Source organism: Poeciliopsis prolifica, unplaced genomic scaffold (genome assembly GCF_027474105.1).
Source record: "Poeciliopsis prolifica strain line A6 unplaced genomic scaffold, Auburn_PproV2 SCAFFOLD075, whole genome shotgun sequence".
NCBI classification, from domain to species: Eukaryota; Metazoa; Chordata; class Actinopteri; order Cyprinodontiformes; family Poeciliidae; genus Poeciliopsis; species Poeciliopsis prolifica.
The window spans coordinates 118,354-138,982 of record NW_026562450.1 but is presented as its reverse complement, the minus strand read 5'-3'; the positions used below and the strand labels follow the sequence as shown (position 1 = coordinate 138,982).

Sequence of the window (20,629 nt, the reverse complement as noted above, 5' to 3'; positions counted from 1 at the left end):
TTCTTCAGCATAGGAGCAGTAAAGCTGGTAAAAGTTGAATAGACTGAGCTGTTTTACAAAAACTAACTAAAAAAAAAAAAAAGACACCCTAAAAGACTTTCAGCTGTAATTAGAGAAAGATGCCTCTAAAAAAGAAAAAAAATGGAATCAGGCTGAATTAAATGCACTCCACATTCTTCAGTTTTGTTGATTTGTTTTCAGACTTCAGATTAGAGTCGCAGTCGTCGTGCAGGCGGACAAGGCCGAGCGGCGGAAAAATAAAATTAGACAAAGCAAAGGAACAGCACAGAAAGCAAACAAAACGAGATAAACACAGCAGAGAGGGGATTTATAAACAAGAGATGAAATGGAAAATTAGAGCAATGTGACAAAGTTGTGGGGGAAAAAAACTGTTCAAACCTGAGATAAGTAAAAAAGAAAATGAAATCATGTGCATAAAATGACTGAAGAAATGGCTTAATCGCTATATTTGTAATTTTGATCATTTTTGTCATCATTTTAGACACAACAGTCCTGTGGACATCATGGCAACAACACCTATGCAGTTATTGAAGAAGAGTATGCAACAGCAGCCAAGGGTTAGTTTCAGTTAAGACATTTATAGTCACTAATAAATCAGAAATGCTGCTATTTTAAGCGAAGAAAAACCAACTGACTCAATTAACGCTCTGTTCAAAGGTTGTCTCTGGATTTGTTTTTCCCCCCTCTGTCTTGTCTACTTTTTCCAGTCGAATGGCTTTATTGGTGTGGCAATATTTCCCCACTTTGACAGCCACCGTATTTTTATGACATCAGCAAACACACATGCTCATACCTGACTGCGGACGACACAGACACCAGCTTTGTTGCACGGTAGTGTGTGCATGATGCTGAGACCCGGCGAATTAAAAACGACGATATCAAAAGTCTGTGCTCACATCTCGAGCTATACATGTTTTTACTTTAAATTTTGCTTCAAAAGATTGACTTTAAGTTTGTGTTTAGTGCTGTTGTGGATGAGTGAATAGAAGTGAATAGTTTCGGTTTTATGAGACCTGTTTGTTCTTATTATAGAATTATGGGGAAACTATTAAAAGGAACAAAAGCAGAGTGATACGGATGTAGTGTAAGTGTCAAAGTATAAGTTCAAGGGCGACATAAAATACATCTCGTCTTTATTTTGCTGTTCAGCAGCTACATACGCGATGAACGTAAGAAAAAAAAAGAAGCTGGTGTCTCAATAAATAATTAAGTGAAGGTATTATTCTCTTCTTACTATTATTATTCCTCTGGAAAAAGATACGGCCATCATAATGAACAATTGGGCTTTTCTAGGATTGAACTAAACTTCACAGCCCGAATGTTTTCCCGCCCACTAATCAATGACCAATTAGAAGACTTAAATAGAAAAACATTGTTAGTATTTCTTCTAAAATGACCTGATTATCAATGACTTTCTGATTGGAGTACATGTACAGTATGACACAAAAGCTATTTTTTGTCAGCCATTCCTCAAAACGGTGGTATCGGTTTGAACTTAAACGTATCCATATTTATGGACAGGACAACAACAATTATCTTGCGCCATTGCCAAATGTGCCATTGCGTACACAAAATCACTCAAATGAAAATAAAATAAACTGAGTTGTATCCGTTTGGCTGCATTTAGTTGAATTGTATTTAAAAGAAAACTGTTAATGACAAACTTTGTCAACAAATGTACAGAAAAACAACAGGTTAACAAGTTAGAAAGACTTGGAACTGGAAAAAGGACTTTGACAAAAAAGTGTTTGAGAAATGCAGCAAACAGCAACTCTTAAAGTCCCAGAGTCTTTAAAAAGCCTTTTCTGTCCTACCATCACAAACATAAACATGTGGAGTTTGCTGAAGGATGTCATCAGAAATGTGTGACCGAACTGGTATGGAAATGTTTCGTCAGACACAAAATCAACCTTTCTTAATATGAACCATGTGGCTTTCTGCCCAGAGGACTCAAAAATATAAGAAAATGATCTGCCAGCAAAAGTTTCTTCACTTATTATCACAAACATCACCTCTGATTTAGAGAGTCGAGAGCATATTTGGCTGTGTTGCCTTTTCAAATCTCACATATTTATACCTCATCCGTGTCGTTCCTCACTGCTGGCAAGGGTGATAATTGTGTCACATGATTTATTGTTAAAAGAAAAAAAAGGTTCCAAACATTAATATATATATATATATATATATATATAAAATATATAAAGACTTAATGTGTGTCTAATACTAACAAAAATAGCATTTATAAAAGTTTCCCATTTTCCTTTTCAATAACCACACAGAGTGCTGCACGTGTTACATGGCGGAAGGTCTTTATAATTATCAGCAGGCTTTAATCTCCATCTATAGAGGTTCAAAGGTCTCGTTCAGGATGTTCCCCAAAATAGACGTGCTGACTTTTTGCTCCATTGTTGCAGGCCTTGCCAAACCGGTTCACTGTGAATCTATTCTCGGAAAGACGCGGCACAGGATTCTCCTGTGAAGCTTAAAAAAATTTTAAAAAAATCCTTCCTGTGTAAACACGAGTATGCATTGTGTCATAGTTTTTATGTATTTTATAGAAATAAAACAGAAAGTCACAGTAGCAGAGCGCCAGTCACTGCATCTGCATCCCTTTTTTCAGGCTGTAGCCTCGTCTTCTGATTTGGCCAAACTCCACAACTGCTGATTTGGAGTTTGGCCTCATTTCAAAACCAAAATTCTGGATAAGTTCACTTTAGTCATTCCGGTTTATTGGGCAAAATGGGGCTTTGTTCACTGCAGCTTTTAATTCTCTGAAAGTCGTGGCACTTTGCAGAGAGGTTCCTCAATTTAGGGGCTGAACATGAAACTTTGGCAGCAGAATAGGAAGCAGGTTAAAACAGGAAGCCGCTCATGTGGATTTAAAGGAACAAGCATTGTCTCCATGTGAAGCCTTGTAGGATATCAGCCTTTTTTTTTTTTTTACAACATATTTGATCACAAGAAGCTAAAAAAAAAAGTTTAAAATAGATTTCGACAAAACAAACATAACAGTTGTGTCTTTGTCTTGGATTTTGTTTCATTCTTGAAAACTACAGAAGAAAAAAATATGTACATATATTCTTATCCGATAAATAAAAGTGACGTCGACCCCTGGTGGACAAAGCGAAGCACTGCAGTTTAGTTCAAAGTTTTCTAAAGCGGATTGTTTTTGTTTTGTTTTAAACCAGTCGGAGAAGATTCCAAAATCATGTGCAAAATTAGCGTGCATGTCAATTATGTCAAAGTAAAAACAAAGCAACAGCAAAAAATAAATAAATAAATAAAAACTAAACTTTTGGTGTTTGGCCACTTTTGGTGTTTCGGTTGCAGCTTTTAAGCGTGTAGTTCATTCCGGAACTTATTCCTGTTACTCTTTTTCTGGAGTCATAATGAATGTGATCAGAAAAATTGGCAAATTTGAAAATACTTTGCCAGAAATGTACCACAACAGCTAAACACGATGACGTATGTACAAGCACACACTTCTCAAAAACTAGAACAGACAATTTGAACTTTTGAACTCAGTTCATCTCAACCCCGAGATGAACCGGTTCCTATTCTCAAATGGCTTTCCTTGAAGAAAAGAAAGCCATATTGGCCTTCCATCTCATCCTATAAGTTTGATTTTCTTCCCGATAAAAAGATTGTCAGGGCAAAACGAGTTTGCAACTGCGATTAAAGAAATCAACCGGATGTAGGAATATTCATTTTGATGGCCAACAGTAAAACTGCAACTTTAAATATTGAAACTTGAGTTCATTCCACCTGCCATTCCAGTTGCCATTATCTCTCGTGAACACAAGTCTGTGGACATTATTGTAGACGGTAGTGGGTTTGATATTTACATTATTTTCACCACAAACAGGATGGAAAACAAGACGATGGAAATACCACAGGAATAACTTTAATAAGCTTTAAAAATGTACAGATGTAAACACAGAAAGTAAAATTATTTCAATAATCAGTGAAAAATTAGTGAGATAGTGACACGTAAATAAACAAAAAAAAAGATCTTGATTTTCTTTAGTCTCTTGGTTTGGTCATAGTTTTGTGTACGATTGTCAAACCCAACTCTATTAAAAAATAAAATAAAATGAGGAACAAAATGTACAAAATGTTGCAGGGTTTGGTTCAGTGTTTCTATAAAGAGTTTCAACCTACGCCGAGCATCACATAACAGCTGTTAAATGTAGAAACAGAGGACGTTTTTTTGCATTTCTTCCTCAACAATAAAATTGTAATAGTCAGAAACCTACCATTTGTTAAAATCTGTGTCAAACACTAGTTATGTTGTTTTAAAAAAAGCCCCAAAAGTTGTAAATATTTTTAATTCAAGGTCCACCGATTGTCAGATGTTTACTTTGTTCGCTCATTAGCATGCTAGCACGGCCTAGCGTGCTAATAATTAGCCCTTTCACTCAACTGATTGAAATCTAATGAAGAAATTGGTGTTGGAAGCATAAGAGGTAAAGAATCTCCTTGCTTAGCAATTATGAACTGAAGATCAGAAATAATTCAGTCAACATCTTTTGAGACATGCAGACCAACCCAAAAAAATAAAAAATGTTGCTAGCTTTGTATTAATGAGTTAGTTTCACACCAGCTCTATGAGAGTAAGAGTCTGTTTGACAACTTTCAGTCGAGGGATCCAGAAAAGTGTAACCTACTAAACCTGAACCATTTGCTAAAAACAGAACACGTCCTTTGACGTTAAACATTTTATCGGAGAGATTTTCCAGGCATGTTCTCCTCATAACTAAAAACTGGATTCATAATTCTCCACCACTAAGTCAGAGCTTAACACAACCAGCTGCTACGGCCGCCAGTAGCAAATCTTCATAGCACAAATGCTATGCAGAAGTTGGGAAAATTTATCTCTGAAATCAACAACAATTGCAGTCTTACGGGCTCATAATTGTCGCTTCATATCTATCTGGGAAATGATTCCAGGCTCACAGTGCAAAGCGGCAGTTCTTAACTTAAGTTGTGGACTAAAAGCAGGAGCTCAGATAAATATTAAGACTTGAACATAAAAAGGTCCGGCAAAGAGGAGGCGTGACGTTCTTGATGATTTGTCTACGCTTTCGTTGCATCTTCCAGATAATGCGTGGGTTAATCTGTAATGTGAAGCTGGAATTGCTTTGGTACAAAACAAAGCCATTTATCAGGAAACGTTTTATCAAAAAGGGGGACAAAAAAAACAACAACAAAAAAACTCTTAAATAAGGAGATTTCTAGTCCTTCTGCTGCTCTAATATGAGATCAGAAGCACATTAATGTCTCTCTCTGCCAGATGGCACTGCAGCACCAGCGTCACCATGTTGTCCTGTCCCTCGAAGATGTTGAGCAGCTGCTCCCTCAGGTGAGCCGTCTCCTCGGGGTTCCTCTCGGGGGTCACCATCATCCTGTGGCCGCCTGCCCCGAGCTGCCTGTGCTGGCTCTCCGCCTCCCACCTCCGGCCCCTCCCTCGGCCGCCGAAGGCTGACGAGTCCACAGCGCCCCCGGGGGTTCGGTCGCGGAAGTTCAAGGGTTCGGTTTGGGAGCGAGGCGGCTTGGTGGAAGGAAAAATGCTTGCTAAGCCGGCGAACGAATGATTTCCCGGGTCGGGAGACCTGAAGTGAAACAACAAATGGAAAGGAGATGGAAATAAGCGATGGTGATAAATATCAAAAGTGACGAAAATCTGCTGATTCCCATGTCGATGCAAAGATATCGCCCGTCCCTAGAGAAAACTAAACCAAAAACTTGGTTCAACAAAGTACTGACCAGTAACTACTTTTTGGAAAAAATAATCATTTTAGGAGTAGTTTTACAACACTGTACTCTTTACTTTTACTTGACAGATATGATGAACTATCGCTACTCTTACTTGGTAAAACCTCTGGATAACATCGGCTGATTTGAGTAACTCGATCAAATGAAGAACAAACACGTTTTAGCCAAAAAAAAGCACCAGATTCAGGAGCGCATCTACAGTTTTCGTTAAAGTGAGACTTCTTGTTCAAACTAAATGGACTCAAACTAATGCAAAATGGATCCATTTATTTTGCACAGCTCTTGGATTCCCTGACAAACTTTGTTGTTTTGCTTCTATCTGCCAAGATATTTCAATGTGAAAATTATACAGAAATCACTAATATATTGTCACTGGAAGCACTTTACCCTGTTCTAACATATACATATGTACCAGAACTTGTCTCTCTGATGACATTATTGTAAAATATTAAATCAGATGAACTGATCCAGTACTCAGTTCTTGAGTAGAATTTTTATCAAATTCTATCTTACCATTAATAGAATAATTTCGTGGATGGAAACTCTTTGTTTTTACTTGAGTAAAAATTTTGATGCAGTTAAGTCCATCCATTGGGTATTCTAGCCATCTGTGGTTCTGAGATGGGATGTCTCCATTGTGGCAAAATGGACTCGGATGAATGCCGAACACATAAAAATGTTATTTGCTAACTCATGTTTTCCTTTCTATCCATGTCACACCTGTGCAACACTGTTAGCCTCCGACTAGCTGGTTTGTTACCTATGCTCTGAACGTAAGAAATCGTCCAGGTGAGGCCCTCCTCTGCCCAGCGGGTCATCCGGAACCATAAAGAGATCGCCGACAAATGTGTATTGAAGAAGTCTGAAAGAACAATAAGAGATGGATTAGAGCAACAGCTTCTTCTCTAGAAAATTAGACATAATCTATTCATTAACTCAACTAGCGAATAGCATCCAATGCTACTAGACAGTAGTTTGGAATTAAATTAGTCCCTTGCTGGGTTCTCTGATGGAAACCAACTTCAGACGTAATTTTTTGGAAGATTCCTGAAGGCAACAATCCAACTCTGAGTGGAAAATGGCAAACGTCACTTCCCGAACCTCAACCGTTACCTCTTTTTGATGATGTCCCTCCATACAGGCGACTCATCTGAGAGGTCTCTCAGGTTGTCATTGGTCACTATCACTCCATCGTTTCTTTGTGCTAGCTGCAGTATCAGTCTGAGGGGGAGAAAAGGGAGGGGAAACATCACAAGAACGGGACCGGCTGCCTCACAAAAGTATTTACACCCCGTAATCTTCTCCACACGCCGTCACATTTTAGTGCCAGTGTTTTTAATGGGATTTTGTACTACAGAAAAACACGAAGTGGAGCATCAGAATTAATGATTTTGTCCTTAAGAAATATTTGCAAGAAATTAGGCAATTTTTCCTCCTTCATTAAGCCCCATCCAAAATCTAAATGTGGAATAAAAGAATTAGAAATAAACAGGTTGAACACAAAAACATTTTTATTCTTCAAATGACTGAAATAGCTCCTTTTTGTGGCTCTTCATATCAATAATGGATTATACTTTGTGTACATTTCCGCAATCACAAGATTGATTTATGCGCTACGATGTGTTTCTTGGTCAATCACATCCAGTCACAATAAAAACACACTGAAGTTTTTGATTGTAGTTTGACAAAATGGGAAAGCACTGCTCTCACCAAGCACACACACCCCCCCACACACACACTCATAATACAGACAGGTGTTCCTTTCAAGCAGCAGTATATATCTACCTGTCATCATAAGAGCTGATTCTCTTGCCGTGGACCTCTCTGGAGGGGGTGTAGGAAAGCAGGCCCAGGTTCTGCAGGTCCGTCATATAGTGCTGCTCTGAGAAACAGGAACAAACGACACCATGTTTTGTCTTGTCAGACGGGGGAAACATCCAGGCTCAAGGGAGCACGCACAGCAAGGACGCTTCTCGTTTGGATTTATTTGTTTTCTTCTATCGCTAGGCTTCCAGTGAACTCGCGCTCTCTCTGATATACGGTAAGCTCAAGGTCACGTTTGCAGAAGTAAAAAGGTTTCATTATTCGAAATGACACGTAATCATTATTTCATCCCCTCAGCAAAACGTTTCCACAATGAAAAACAAACGCAAAGGTCTTCTTGATCAGAGTTTATCTTTTTCTGTTGAAAACAACTGAACTAATTCATTTCGGCAAAAACAAAACCACAAAGAAGATGATGACCAACTGTTACCTTTTATCCGGGGGTCGTTCTTCTGCCTCCACTGCGGCACCAGAGCGCTGATGTTGCGATGGCCTCTGTCCCAAAAATGCTGGACGGCCAGGGCAATTCCTCTGCAGGAGAAGAAATGACCCAACCCGTGACTGAGGAAGACCCAGAGAGAGACCGTTAGAGGATTTCTGGAGCAGGTCTGGATCATAGCAGAGCTTTTCTTCTGCTATTCTCTAGCAAATGAAGAAAATGTAACTATTTAATGAGAAAATTATGTGTGATCATCTGGCACTCTAACATTTCAAATCATCTGCTGTGTCTTCACACCGGGGAAGTCGTTTGGTGTGGGCCAAAAGAGGACTTTAAAATAAAGCAGACTTGCAAACAAAGCAGAAATTGACGCAGAAAAAAAACAAACAAACATTCAAGTCCTGCTTGCTGCATTTGTGCTGATATTAGAGCCATTTTGAACGTTGAGAGGAGAACATGAAACGCAGGTTTTGCAATGTTTCTAATTTTTTAGAATGATATCAGCAAATGCGTGCTGCAAGTTGAATGAGCCGAGATGCTCTGACTCACATCACGGCAGCAGCAACATTGCTAATCAGCAAATGGAAGATCAGGTATGATTCAGTCTAATGAGAACATGCAGTAGTAGCATTAGCAACACTGAAGGGCTCATTTTTACCATAATGCTCAGCAACGTTGGCTCGTAAAGTCCAAAAGGACGTACGATTCCTGTAGCTGGTTTGCATCGAGTCCGGTCTTTATTCACCTTAACAATTTGTTTGGAAGCAAACAGAGATAAACTCAAAAAGTGGGTCTGGGTCCGCTTGTTTGGTTTGCACCAGGATTGATGTGTGTGTGCGTGTTCACAACCAGACAAAAGGTCGAGATCAACAGGGGAAACGTTCCTGAGGCGTACTAAGGAGTTGTGTTATAATGAAAATATCAGCAGAGGAATCCAACAATCTGGAAGTTGTTGGGTTAAATGATTCCTCTCATAAGTCTGAAAGATGCCCTTGGGCTACTTCTCACCTCATTGCCACGTTGCTCCCGTCGATAACAATTGCCCTCAGGTTCGGGTTTCCAGGTTTGTCCGTAAGCTTTAGCTGAAAGGGGGTTTGAAGACCCTCCAGGAAGCGCTGCTCCCCAGTCACCACCACGGAAGAAGAAGGTGATATGAAGCTCCGTTTATCCCTCGCTCTCATGGAGGGCGGGTCACTTGCGAAGATGTTGGACAGAGCTTGATGCTCTTGCTTTGAGGAGATTGCAGAGTGGCGCTTTGAGTTTGGCACATTGATGTGAGTTTGATGCGTTTGCTTGTTTGTGGCCGGGTCGGGCCTGTAGGTGCTTTGGCCCTGTTGCTTGTTGGGGTGAAAAGTCATTGGAGGGCCTAGAGACGAGGCGTAGGTAGGCATGGGGGCCCCTTAACGTCCTGCAGGACATCTTGGTTAGATCTTAACGTTTTTAAAGGCTGGTTTAACTGTGAAATGGGTTGATTAGGGACGAGATGCTTTGGTTTATTACTCCAGGCACGCAGGTCGGATTCTGCTAATTCTGTAGACCGCTTTGGCTCCTTTGTTTGTCCTTCATCTGGATCTGTTTTTTCTTTGTGAATAAAAAGCTCCCCTTTTCCCTCAGTCTCAGCCAGTCCAAGATGCATCCATTCTTTTTCCACCAAGACATCATGATTCTCTCTTGGTTCTTTCTTGGCACCTTCTGTCTCCTTGCTTTCCTTTTTCTGCAGCTCTAGAAGTAGCTGGTGAGTGGAGCCCTCAGCCAACATGCTGTAGATTTTGGTCACATTCTCCTCAGTGTACCCACACGTAGCAGCTGCTTTCTTCATTACCCCTAGAACAAAGTCTTCCTGCTGTTCTGCCTCCTGAACGTCTTCGCTACCCCGTCCTTGAGAGTGTTTGTGATTTCTTATCGCCACCTCCTCGCCTCCTACTTGTACTCCTTCAAAATCTCCGTTGCTATGCTTTATTTTACGCCCGGCTTCCTCTGTATCCTCATTCTCTTTGTGCTCCGTCTCACAGGGCTGCTCTTTTCCCTGGTGCAAAATAACACCGTCTTGTTTTTTTGTGCTTGTACCGCTACATATGTTCTGCTCCCGGTCGCTGAGATCCTGCTCCTGTTGAACTAAGTCCAGAATCTGTGACGCCTCTTTAGGCCCCGTTTTTTTAAGAACACGTTTTACAACATCCTCCGTGTACCCCATGGCTGTGAAGAACTTTAGAAGAAGCCAGAACTCCTTGTTTCCCATTGACAACTGCCACTCTGGCTCTTCACTGTCCCCTTGTCCTTTGCCCGCCTTGACGCCAGTTGCCTGTTTCTCAAGCTGTTCCTCTTCCCCCACTTCCTGAGGAGAGTGCAAAAGTCTTTCCTCGGCTCCTTCTGCCTTCCCTCTGGTGCCTACAGGAGAGAAAAAGTCTTGGAGTAAGGGGTCCTTTGCTGCAGGGTCGTAAGTTGTAGCCTTCCCTTCAGCCCATCGATCAGCGTCACTGAAAGGGTCGGGGAGTTTTCATAGAACTACTGGCTTTGTCCGAGTCGTCTCTGGAATCTTCGTGTGATTTTGCACCTGTATTGTCATGCATCAGTTCTGGGCTTGGACTCGATCCAAGGCCCGATTCTTTCACCAAATCCAGAAGGATTTCCTTCACAGTCCCTGGAAGTACGAGAAGATCCAGAATGTGTCTGTCCTCCCATTTCTCCACCAGAGTTTTGAAGGCCCTTCGCGAATCCAGGGACTCGCCCAAGACTCTGTCCCCCATCTCAGTGCGTTTGGACTGGGTGCCTTCATACCTTGCCACTAGGTCTGTGATCAGTGAGTAGGCTCGGACCACCGGCTCGGCCAGGCCCGACACGAGCAGGAATCCAGGCGAGCCCACCTGTTTGGTCAAAACAAATTACATTAGAGTCAGTCAACTGAAAGCTCCTAAGGACTTGAACAGATTTTTTTCTGTTTAGTTACTGGAGCTCAATTATTTTTGCTTTAGAGATTATAAAGGAGACCTAAAGAAAATTTCTTAAACCACAATCAGTGGCAACTTTGGGTTCTTTTGAGAGCGAGTCATGGAGTTGATGTGTACAGAGTTGCCTTTTTATCTGTTGCTGCTATAGAAATCTTTCATATAACGAGTGATAAGTCAAAGAAAAATCAATAGGAAAGTTTTTCCTCGTGTTTCATTTCTCCTGTCACAGTTTGAGCTTACATGTTGTACATTTGCAGTTTTTGTCACACCATTGTGTTTCTGACTTTCTTTCAATGGCGCAGACATCAGACGACAACAACGCTACAGACATTTCTATCCCACTCCTAAGCATAATTACGTATGTTTTTGGATACGTAGAAAAATTCTTGCTGCAGCTCTCCTAAGCACCAATGCAACAAAACCGTGACTTCTCGATGACCCAACTCAATGAAAGAACACTTTCTTTACATGCCTCACCAAAAGGCTTGAGGTGACTGAATAAAACCTACTTTCTGATTTATTCAGCAAACCATTCTCTGACCACTTGGGGCATTTGTAGTTAAGATTTAACTCCCAAATAAGGAAATCTTTAGTATGAAGAACTAGATCAGGGGTGCTCAAGTCCAGTCCTCAAGAGCTACCATCCTGCAACTATCAGATGCATCCCTGCTCCAACACACCTGAATCAAATGAATGGCTCGTTACCAGGCCTGTTCATAGCTGAGCCTGGTCTACTGGAGTAAGGCTGCAACTAAAAGTTGCTGGACGGTAGCTCTCGAGGACTGGACTTGAGCACCCCTGAACTAGATAGAAAGTAAGGTACCCGGTCATGATTCAGCAGAACACTGTGAATTCCACATCCTTGATTTCCATACATGAATCATATGGGATGACATTAAGAGATGTGGCTACTTTAAATGTGACAGGACTTGATGGTCAACAGAATTCTCAATTTCTTCCCTTCTAAACCCTTTTAAATTTTGCAACAAATGTTTTTCTTGTGGTCTTATTCAACTATACGCATGGTTTCAAACAACACTTGCAGCAACTTACTGGGGGTGTTGATGTGAGCAAAAAGTCTGAAATGATAAACTACATCACTGTCTTTTTTTGTTATAAGATTCTGTTGGTAGAATTGCCTTTACAGAGCGGTGAGTGTAGACGGTCAATTTGAAAACAACCATTTCTTCTGTCACTTTAATCTTGGTCAAACAGCTGAAAGGAGTAAACATTTCGTTGGTACAAAATTTCGCCGTTATGTTGTTATTTTCTCTAGATTTAACACCATGGAAAATCTTCAAAACTCACATCTAAAAAGGAAACTTTTGTGAGGTCATTTCCAAGTCACTTTTTTTAATCAAGCCTTTTATTTAATAATGAAAAAGAAAGCAATCGGAAAGCAAATTTCCCTTAAGTTGCATATTTACTTTTGAACAAACCTGTTAATAACAGACGAGAAATTCCCGGCTACTCTTTTTCTAGTCCAGGCAGATTTATTGCTGAACAGCATGTGTCTCAAGTTGAGCTGGTGATGCAACACTGAAGTTAAGTAACCATGTAATTTTACATGTCATTCTTAGATATCACAATGTTGCTCAATATTAGTGTTGCACCAAAAAAAAAAAAAAAAAAAAAAAAAAAAAAAGCATGACACACAATGATAATTGGGGAATTTGGTCTATTAATCACACCGACTATGGCAACATTTATTTCTCATAAATTGGAATTCTAAATATAAAGTCCCATTTAGGGTCATTTGCAATTTTACCTTTACATTTTGATGATTAATAATCAAAATCTAGACATTTGTACATTTTCTAATACTCAGTGTGACAGCTTTCTAAAAATATATGTCTCTGGTTTCTCCTCAACTTACAGATCAGACTCAAAACATCCAAATAATTACTGGATGTGAAGCAATTGCCACAAATGATGGTCTCTGTTAAATAGATATTCAGTAGAAAATGACTGGAAAGGTTTTAGTTTGGACATGATCAATATGTGAATGTTTGCGACTTACCACGATGAGCGCTGAAGTGTTTTTGATCAGGCTCCATGAACAGCCCTCTGGCTCCACAGAAGATGCAGTGAAGGGCCCCGGGATACGAGAGCTCCTGCTGCACCTCCTGATTTACGACTCCCTTCCAAATAACTAGAAGAGAGAAATATTTCAGTTCAGTCATGTGTTTTCCGTTTAAGTGACAATAACTCTACAGCCCCACACTAAACGTAATACAACCTGCCCTGTTATTAAAGTATATTTATTATCCCATAAAAATGAAACATAGACAAGTTTAGACCTTCTATTTTTTGGTTCTATGTTAGAAAGCATGAAAAGTCACTTTTACATAAATTATTCTTTTAATAAAATGTACAACAAAACTCCTGTTGGAGTGTTTATAAATCCTGAATGAGATGGACTTTCTAGTAATTTTCTAATTCTATGAAAACTGATAAAAAGTTGGTTTCTTTCATGCCTCACTGTGCCTCAAGACGACTGTTTTGGATTAAAAACCAAAGACCTAAAGACGTCTTCCATTATTCTTGAACAACATGGGCAACATGACACAATCACCGAAATATTGTTGTGTTAACAACACAACAATATCTTTTATAACTCCGTTATATAAAACAAAAAACGCAACACATATTCATACTGCTACTAAAATTATTCAATACAGGAGTTATCTTTTGTAAAGGGAAAGTTCAAGCTTTCCTTCAGCCTGCTGACAGGCAGTACACAGCAACAGGTGAGGGAGGGTCAGTGCTCCACCACTGCAAATGTCTTTCGGTCATTCTTTCACTCTTTTTGGAATCGTTCTCAAAGGTCTTCAAACTGTGGGGGGACGGTGTGATGGAAAATGTTCTTACTTGTGAAATGGAAGCTTTTAATACCATTTTATACAGAAGGCCAGGTCACTCCGAGGGGAAAAAAGGAGCAACAGGCGTTAAGAGCAGGGAGCAAAAACTAAAGCAAAAGCAGAAAACCTACAACGAAAGGAAAAATCTGACAAACAGAATGAGAAAAATTGAGCACAACTGCACATAATTTAAGGCACAGCTTTAGATCACCAGGTTACATAAGAAGCAAAAACAAAGAAAGCAATTAGTGACATAACGTCAGCCTCTCAGCATGATTCCCTACACCATATTTTAAAGTCACTCTACTTGCTAATAACATCCCAAATGCTACTGACAGCATTTAAGCCCGTCTTAACATTTTAGCTTATTAACTTGCCCAATTTTGCTTGCATAATAAACTGAGTAAGTATGTGTTAGTCAACACGCTAGTGATACTCCAAATATCGCTGACTTCATCTAAGCTAAACTTAGCGTTGTTGCTAATGTTAGGCGTGATTTAGGTCCAACCAGTACGCACACTTTGACAGACCCTGACATTTTGAGAAAACAATAAAAAAAATAATTAAATAATCGAGAAAATGATGGAGTTTAGAGTGTAACAGGCGTTCTGATAGGCTGAGGGTTTAGGCAACGAGGCAGGTTGAGGGAGCAGCACAAGGAGATAAATATTAAGGAGATCTCTCAATTTGGCCAACATATGACTTAGGCAAAAATGCTACGAGGCTAACGATGAGCAGATTCAAGTAAAATCCAAGTACAATTAAATCTGATTGACCTTTGATGAGCAGTTAAATTAAAAGATTTACTCTTTTACAGAGTAAATTTGTAAAATAGCATCCAAATAGCAGGATGCTATTTGTCAGAATAGCAATTTGCTATTCTGACAAAAAAAGAAGAACAAAAAGGGAAAACACCGAATCACTGGAAAGGTCAGGGCACCAAGCTGCAGGTGAAAGCAACCTGGCTGCTACCGGCTCACAAACCAACACAAACACAGGAAACAAAACCGACTGTCAGGTCAAAGCAATGCTGTGATTACATCTACCACGTCTGCACCCAGGGTGAAATGAGAACATGCACAGAACAGGAAATACTAAATGCACAAAATGCAAATCCAGAGATTTTTTTTGTTTGTGTTTTTTAAGAATATTATCATCCTGAAACCCTCCTAGCACTGAGGTGGATGACGCTTTTTCCAGTAACAAATTTTATTGGATGATAAATTGTCGTAGAAATTATTGCGCTAAACGATAATATTGTTGTTTGTGACCGTTTTCATGTAATATACTGACAACAGCATGATAATGCAAGTTTGCCATTTCAAAGACCAATCAACTTTAATTTGTACCCTGTAACACTGTAAAACTGCAAATAAAAGACATTTTAAATATCCAGAATAAACAAAACAACAACCAAAAACAATAAATAAAAAGGAAATATAAACCACATATAATAGAAACCAGAAATATTAAGAATTGAAATGTCTGTACACAAAGTCTGTCCTTCAAATAATATTAATCATCAGAAAGGAAATTATTGAGCTCCTTTTAATTCATCATGTGTTTTTTTTTGTTGTTGTTGTTGTTTTGTCACTTTATGCCAAATATAGCCAGTTTATTATAACAGACTTTTGTCTAAAGTCCAAAAATATGTGGTAATTAATATAATCTACTAACAAAAGCCTTCTTTTGTTAGTAGATTATATTATATAAAGGTAAAATATTTTTGTGTTTGGTGGTCATAATCTGTCATATTTCATAAGAGCTGAGACGATCATGTGGGAATTGAGTCTAAGAGCGTGTAAAGTGAAATCTCTCAAAAACTGTCAAATAAATTTCACATAAGATTGAATACTTTTTTCAGAATTATTCTGATTTACAGCCTATTGTATATGTTAGAAACTGTAATAACCTGACATACAAAGATAAATTACATAGTATAGAAACATTTTCTTTTCAAGTGTAAAATGATCACATTTGGGTTCAAAATGGGGGAATAATTTGGCAAAGGAGCGAACTGATCTGAGGCAAAATGTGGGCTGTTTTTATGCTTCGGATCGCAAACTGAAAATGATCTTAAAGATAAAATAGATTACAACTGAGTAATAACAAAAAAACACAAAGAAAGATTCAGCAACAAATGCTTAGACACTTCCTGGACACCAGATGTGCCGCTGTCATGTGATTGTGCAACAACAAGCTTTGCTGAGCTGAACTGATCTACAAATGAAGTGGCCAATTTTCCATTAAAACAATCAGACTGTTTTCACCAGTTGCCAGACGTCTCCGTTGAGCTACAATAGTCGTTACTGTTGAGTCAGTGAGCTGCCTGCAACTTTGGGCGTGACACTTCTGGGTGTGAAGCCCTGTTTAAAAACTAATCAAGTCGTCTTCCAGAAAGGATGACGCTTCTTTTAAGTTGGTTGCACATACAGTATGTATTGGAACATCTGGGTGGATCTGCATACTTCTTGCACAGTTCACAAGACAATTAATCAAAGGTAACACAGATCCAGACGTTCAGGTATGAAAATACCTAGAGATGCACCGGTCCGGGCGCTACTGGCCATTAACTGGCTCTTAGACCTGAACTTTCTCACAAAAACAGGAACTACAATAACTTCAAATCCTTTTTGTACATTTGTCATTAAAAGGTATAGCAATTTTATTTCCAATAAAAGCGTAGCTTCCTAACACTGATCGCATTTTTACTAGACTCAAAACAAAGTAAGCATTAAGAACATGCTTTGTTAACACATTTACAGAAAAAAAAGACTTTTTTGTGGTTTAAAGTAATTAAAAAAGCAGAAAATATTAACTCTTCAATCTAGATCACTGAAGATTTCTGGCCAGCTGACTGGCTGTCTTAAAGAAGCGTTGATATCAATGCGTATCATATCACTTACAGGTCCTATTTACCTTAAATACCTAATCCTTTTTTAAACAAGCAATTTTAGTGCTGATCTGTTTAAGAGACTAATTCTAGACATTATTGTCCCACTAGAAAATTCAACCCTATTCCTCAGAATTGCAGATTTTCAAAGTTTGTAGACAGAATCCACACTTGCTTATTTAGTTAATACCCATATTTAGTTGGTTACTTATTTCAAAATTCAAAATAAGTAAATCTAATTTTGAGAAAATGCATATAGCATTCAAGAAAAAGAAAAAAAAAGTGGGGGCCTTCCATCTCTAATATTAAAATGAGGCTAATTAAGCAGCCGAGCATCTCTCAGGGTTAAGAAGCTTAATTATGCAAGTATAGAAACGGGTTTCGGTTCCATTGCTGTCAATAACGATAATAATAATATTTAGAAAAAAAAAAAGTATGCTAACCCTAACAGCGGCTTGTTATTTCACCATCTCCTGCCAGCGCATGCAGATAAGCTTTAAAACCCCCGACTTGAAAAGTCAGACTGGTTTCAGAGTGACTCATCCAACGTGAGCCTGTCGATCGACGCTTTCAGAGGTGCTCTGCTGAATTTACCATGCTAACCATATCGAACCACTGACTTGTTTCAGCTTAACTGCAGCATTAGCTTAGTGAGTCATGGTTCCATTTCACAGGCTTGACAGACACCACATCAGATTCTGATCTCCAGATTGTCTACTGTAAAGACCTGGTGCCCTTGCTTTGACCTACATTCAATGTGTTCAAGGTGAACAGGCGGGTCGGGCTACACATGCCAGTACCTCAACTCAGACATCCAACTACTTCCAGCAATGTCGCAAAAACTTGATGCCGTGTGTACGTCATTGTTTGAAACCTTCCCCACAATCAACAAGAACATGCAACAGAAGGAAAACGTCCAAGTAGCAAGTCTTCATTGAACAAAACACCCAAAAACCAGGAAAAGGCGTCTTACTTTGGCAGCTTTCACGTCGGTGCTGAGGCCTTGCAGCTTCAGCCATATCTGACCGTTGTTCCCGTTTGGCAAATCGTCCGCTCCGATTCCAAATGTCACCCTGAATATTCGCTCCACGGTGCTGTGCAGGGAAGTCAGAGATCCCCGCAGCATCCCGGCGCAAGCAAACTCATCCTCGACCTCTGGATCTCCGCTCCCTCCTTCACCTCCACTGCTCCTTTTACCGTCCATCGTGTGGTCTCAAATCGGTGGCTGTGAGTCAAGCATACTGTGAAAAACAAAAACAAAATATCCGCTGGTTAGGTTGAGTTTAAAAATTCTGTTGGGATTAATGGTTCCTGACACCAGCCGAAGCTCATTTTCGAATCGTTGAAGAATACACCAAAAAGCAGAACATTTAAACGTAATTTAAGCATCTGGTTCTGAGATGGGTTCATATTTATGTAAATAAGACGCCTAAATTATGAATGAATTCTTCATTACAGAGTCTGGTAAGGTGTAGGCGATAATCGCACTGCTATGGAGTCCAAACCCCTTGGTGAGATGTCACTCTCTTCAGTGTGGATCCTGTAACTAAGCAAAAAATTTTAAACTGTGTCTCTTCAGGTTTCACCGACTCAAATGCAGAACATTTTAAGACCGGTATTGATGGAGTGTCAGACCTATAGCTCCACAGAAATGTACAAACTTTGTCCTAAATAGACAGATAAGAACAACACTTAAGAACCGTGATAAGCATTAAGGGCTAACCTTGTCTTTTAATGAAATTAAGACATTTTAAGACCCTCATTTTGGATACATAAATTTAAGACTTTTTTATGACATCGTGTATACGTTAGCTACATTTAGTATCTGAAAGGTGCTTCAAAAGTGAAGTCAGCATTAGATGTTATTTTAAAAGGAAATTGTTTTTCTAGGACAGGTGTGCATACAGTCGTAGTTCAGTTGGGCTGTGAGACAGAGGAGGAAGGGTAAATGGGCCAACACAAAGTTGTTCTGTTATATTCTTTAGAGCACTCCGCCTCCACATGCTGAAGCTGGAAATATCGGCTGCCTTCACAGAGTCTCAAAGTGAATGTAAGAATTTACGGCTTATTCTCGAGAAATACACCAGGAGACTTATGTTTTGGTAATGCTCAGCTAGCAATTTACTAATATATGAAGTTTTAAAAACGCTCGAATCATATTAACTTTTTGACTGAACAATAAACCTCAGTTTTACAGCTACTGCTTTTAATCAAACGCCAATAAAGGCTATCAAGAAATCCCTCCGGTGCTGTTCTTACAACTTTTTGTAGTTTTTAAAGACAAAAAAATAAAATAAAAAATCAGCAAAAATCAGTAGCAGCAGGTAAGAGATTTACAAGATCGGTGCATCTCTAACTTTACGGACGGTTTGATAAATTAACATACAAAGGAGTTAATCGATGTATCAAAACAGAAAAGTGACCATTTAAACAAAGATGCATTTGATTATTTCAGCTTAGTCATCGCTTAACTGAACATATATTTTTAAAAGTTAAACTGCTGATAACAAAACTCAAGCGCTGTGAACCCAAAGAGACAATCAGGGGACAACAACCCCAATGTATTGTATTACATTGTAATATGGCATATTGTCAATGATGCCTGAATGCACTCACAACACCAAGCTCTGCAATTAGGTGACATTTCAGCCATCAAAGCCCCAACCAGACACCTGAAGGGATCACAGGTCATGTGATTTCACAGTAATAAGCCAAATTGAATCACTTTTAAAGTCTAAGCAACAATGAAACTAATCCATCAGTGTTGTGCTTATCTTCCTTTCTGAATAATGACGGATGTTTGGCATCCATTTGCTTCTGCTCAACCAAACTCCGCTTAAGCAATCTGCCCCCCCCCGCCTCTCACACACACACACACACACACACAGAGTACTTACAGCAATAGCCAACATGACGCTTTCATGAAGAAATCTAAACTGAAAGCAGCGTTATAGACTTGGGCCTGTGAGGCAACACGGCTTCTGAACGCTCGGATCTCTGAGAGAACGTTCCTGGCAGAACTCAAACCAGGAAACAACCGCGACCCTCGTGTCGGAGACACAACAACATAACTTCAGAAGAACTTTCAACATTCATCCAAGTCGTCAACGTTTCATTTAGGGGTGTTGGGGAGGGGGGGGTACCTTACGTTAAGGTCGTAAGAAGTCCTGTGCGTCGGTTTCTAAGAGCAGCTGGTTGCCCAGGTCTTCCGCAGTCATAAAACAACAACAAACGAGCCGAGAGTCCAAAGTTCCGCCGCGCAGCCTCGCTGCTCGGCGGGGAGGAGACGGACGGGAGACTCGAACAAGCGGCTGTCCCCGGTAGAGCTGCGGGCCCGGACCCGAGCCGCGCATCACATCGGCGGCGAAAAAGCCCCGAAGACAAAACTGAAAGTAAAGCAGGCCTGTTTATCTCACAAGTAGCGCCGCGGGCTCGATGGGGCTCGGCGCGAGCGCAGCGGTAGGCTCTCCATAACAGAGTTCTGCGGCTGCGCAACAAATGAAAGCGGACTGCACTTCCCGCACGCGCTCCCAAAATCAGCATTTTTATTAAAACTGTACACAACTAGCTGGACGCAATTAGTGTTTTGTTCGGGGTTTTTTATGTTTGTTTTTAAACGTATTAGGCTTATAAAACACATTTATGGTTGAACTTTGAAAAGGTGTGTTTTGAGTTGTGTCGGTCAGAAACAATGTAAAGGGGATTTCCAATGACGTCAGAGGTGAATGTTTTTGTATCTTTTTTTAACCCTGTGCTGCTCCGACGAACCTAATTGGTTACCCTTCACTTGAGCATAATATTTTCCGCACAACTCTGGTAAAACCGTGGCTTTTGTCTTCTCACTAAAAAATCCATTTAGGGGAAAACG

The 20,629-nt window shown here is 39.8% G+C and overlaps 1 pseudogene; it reads right to left on the bottom strand.

Annotated features, from left to right (window-relative positions):
• Positions 1-3,905: 3,905 nt before the first annotated feature.
• On the bottom strand, positions 3,906-20,226 carry LOC129352409 (NEDD4-binding protein 1-like; annotated as a pseudogene).
• Positions 20,227-20,629: the final 403 nt, after the last annotated feature.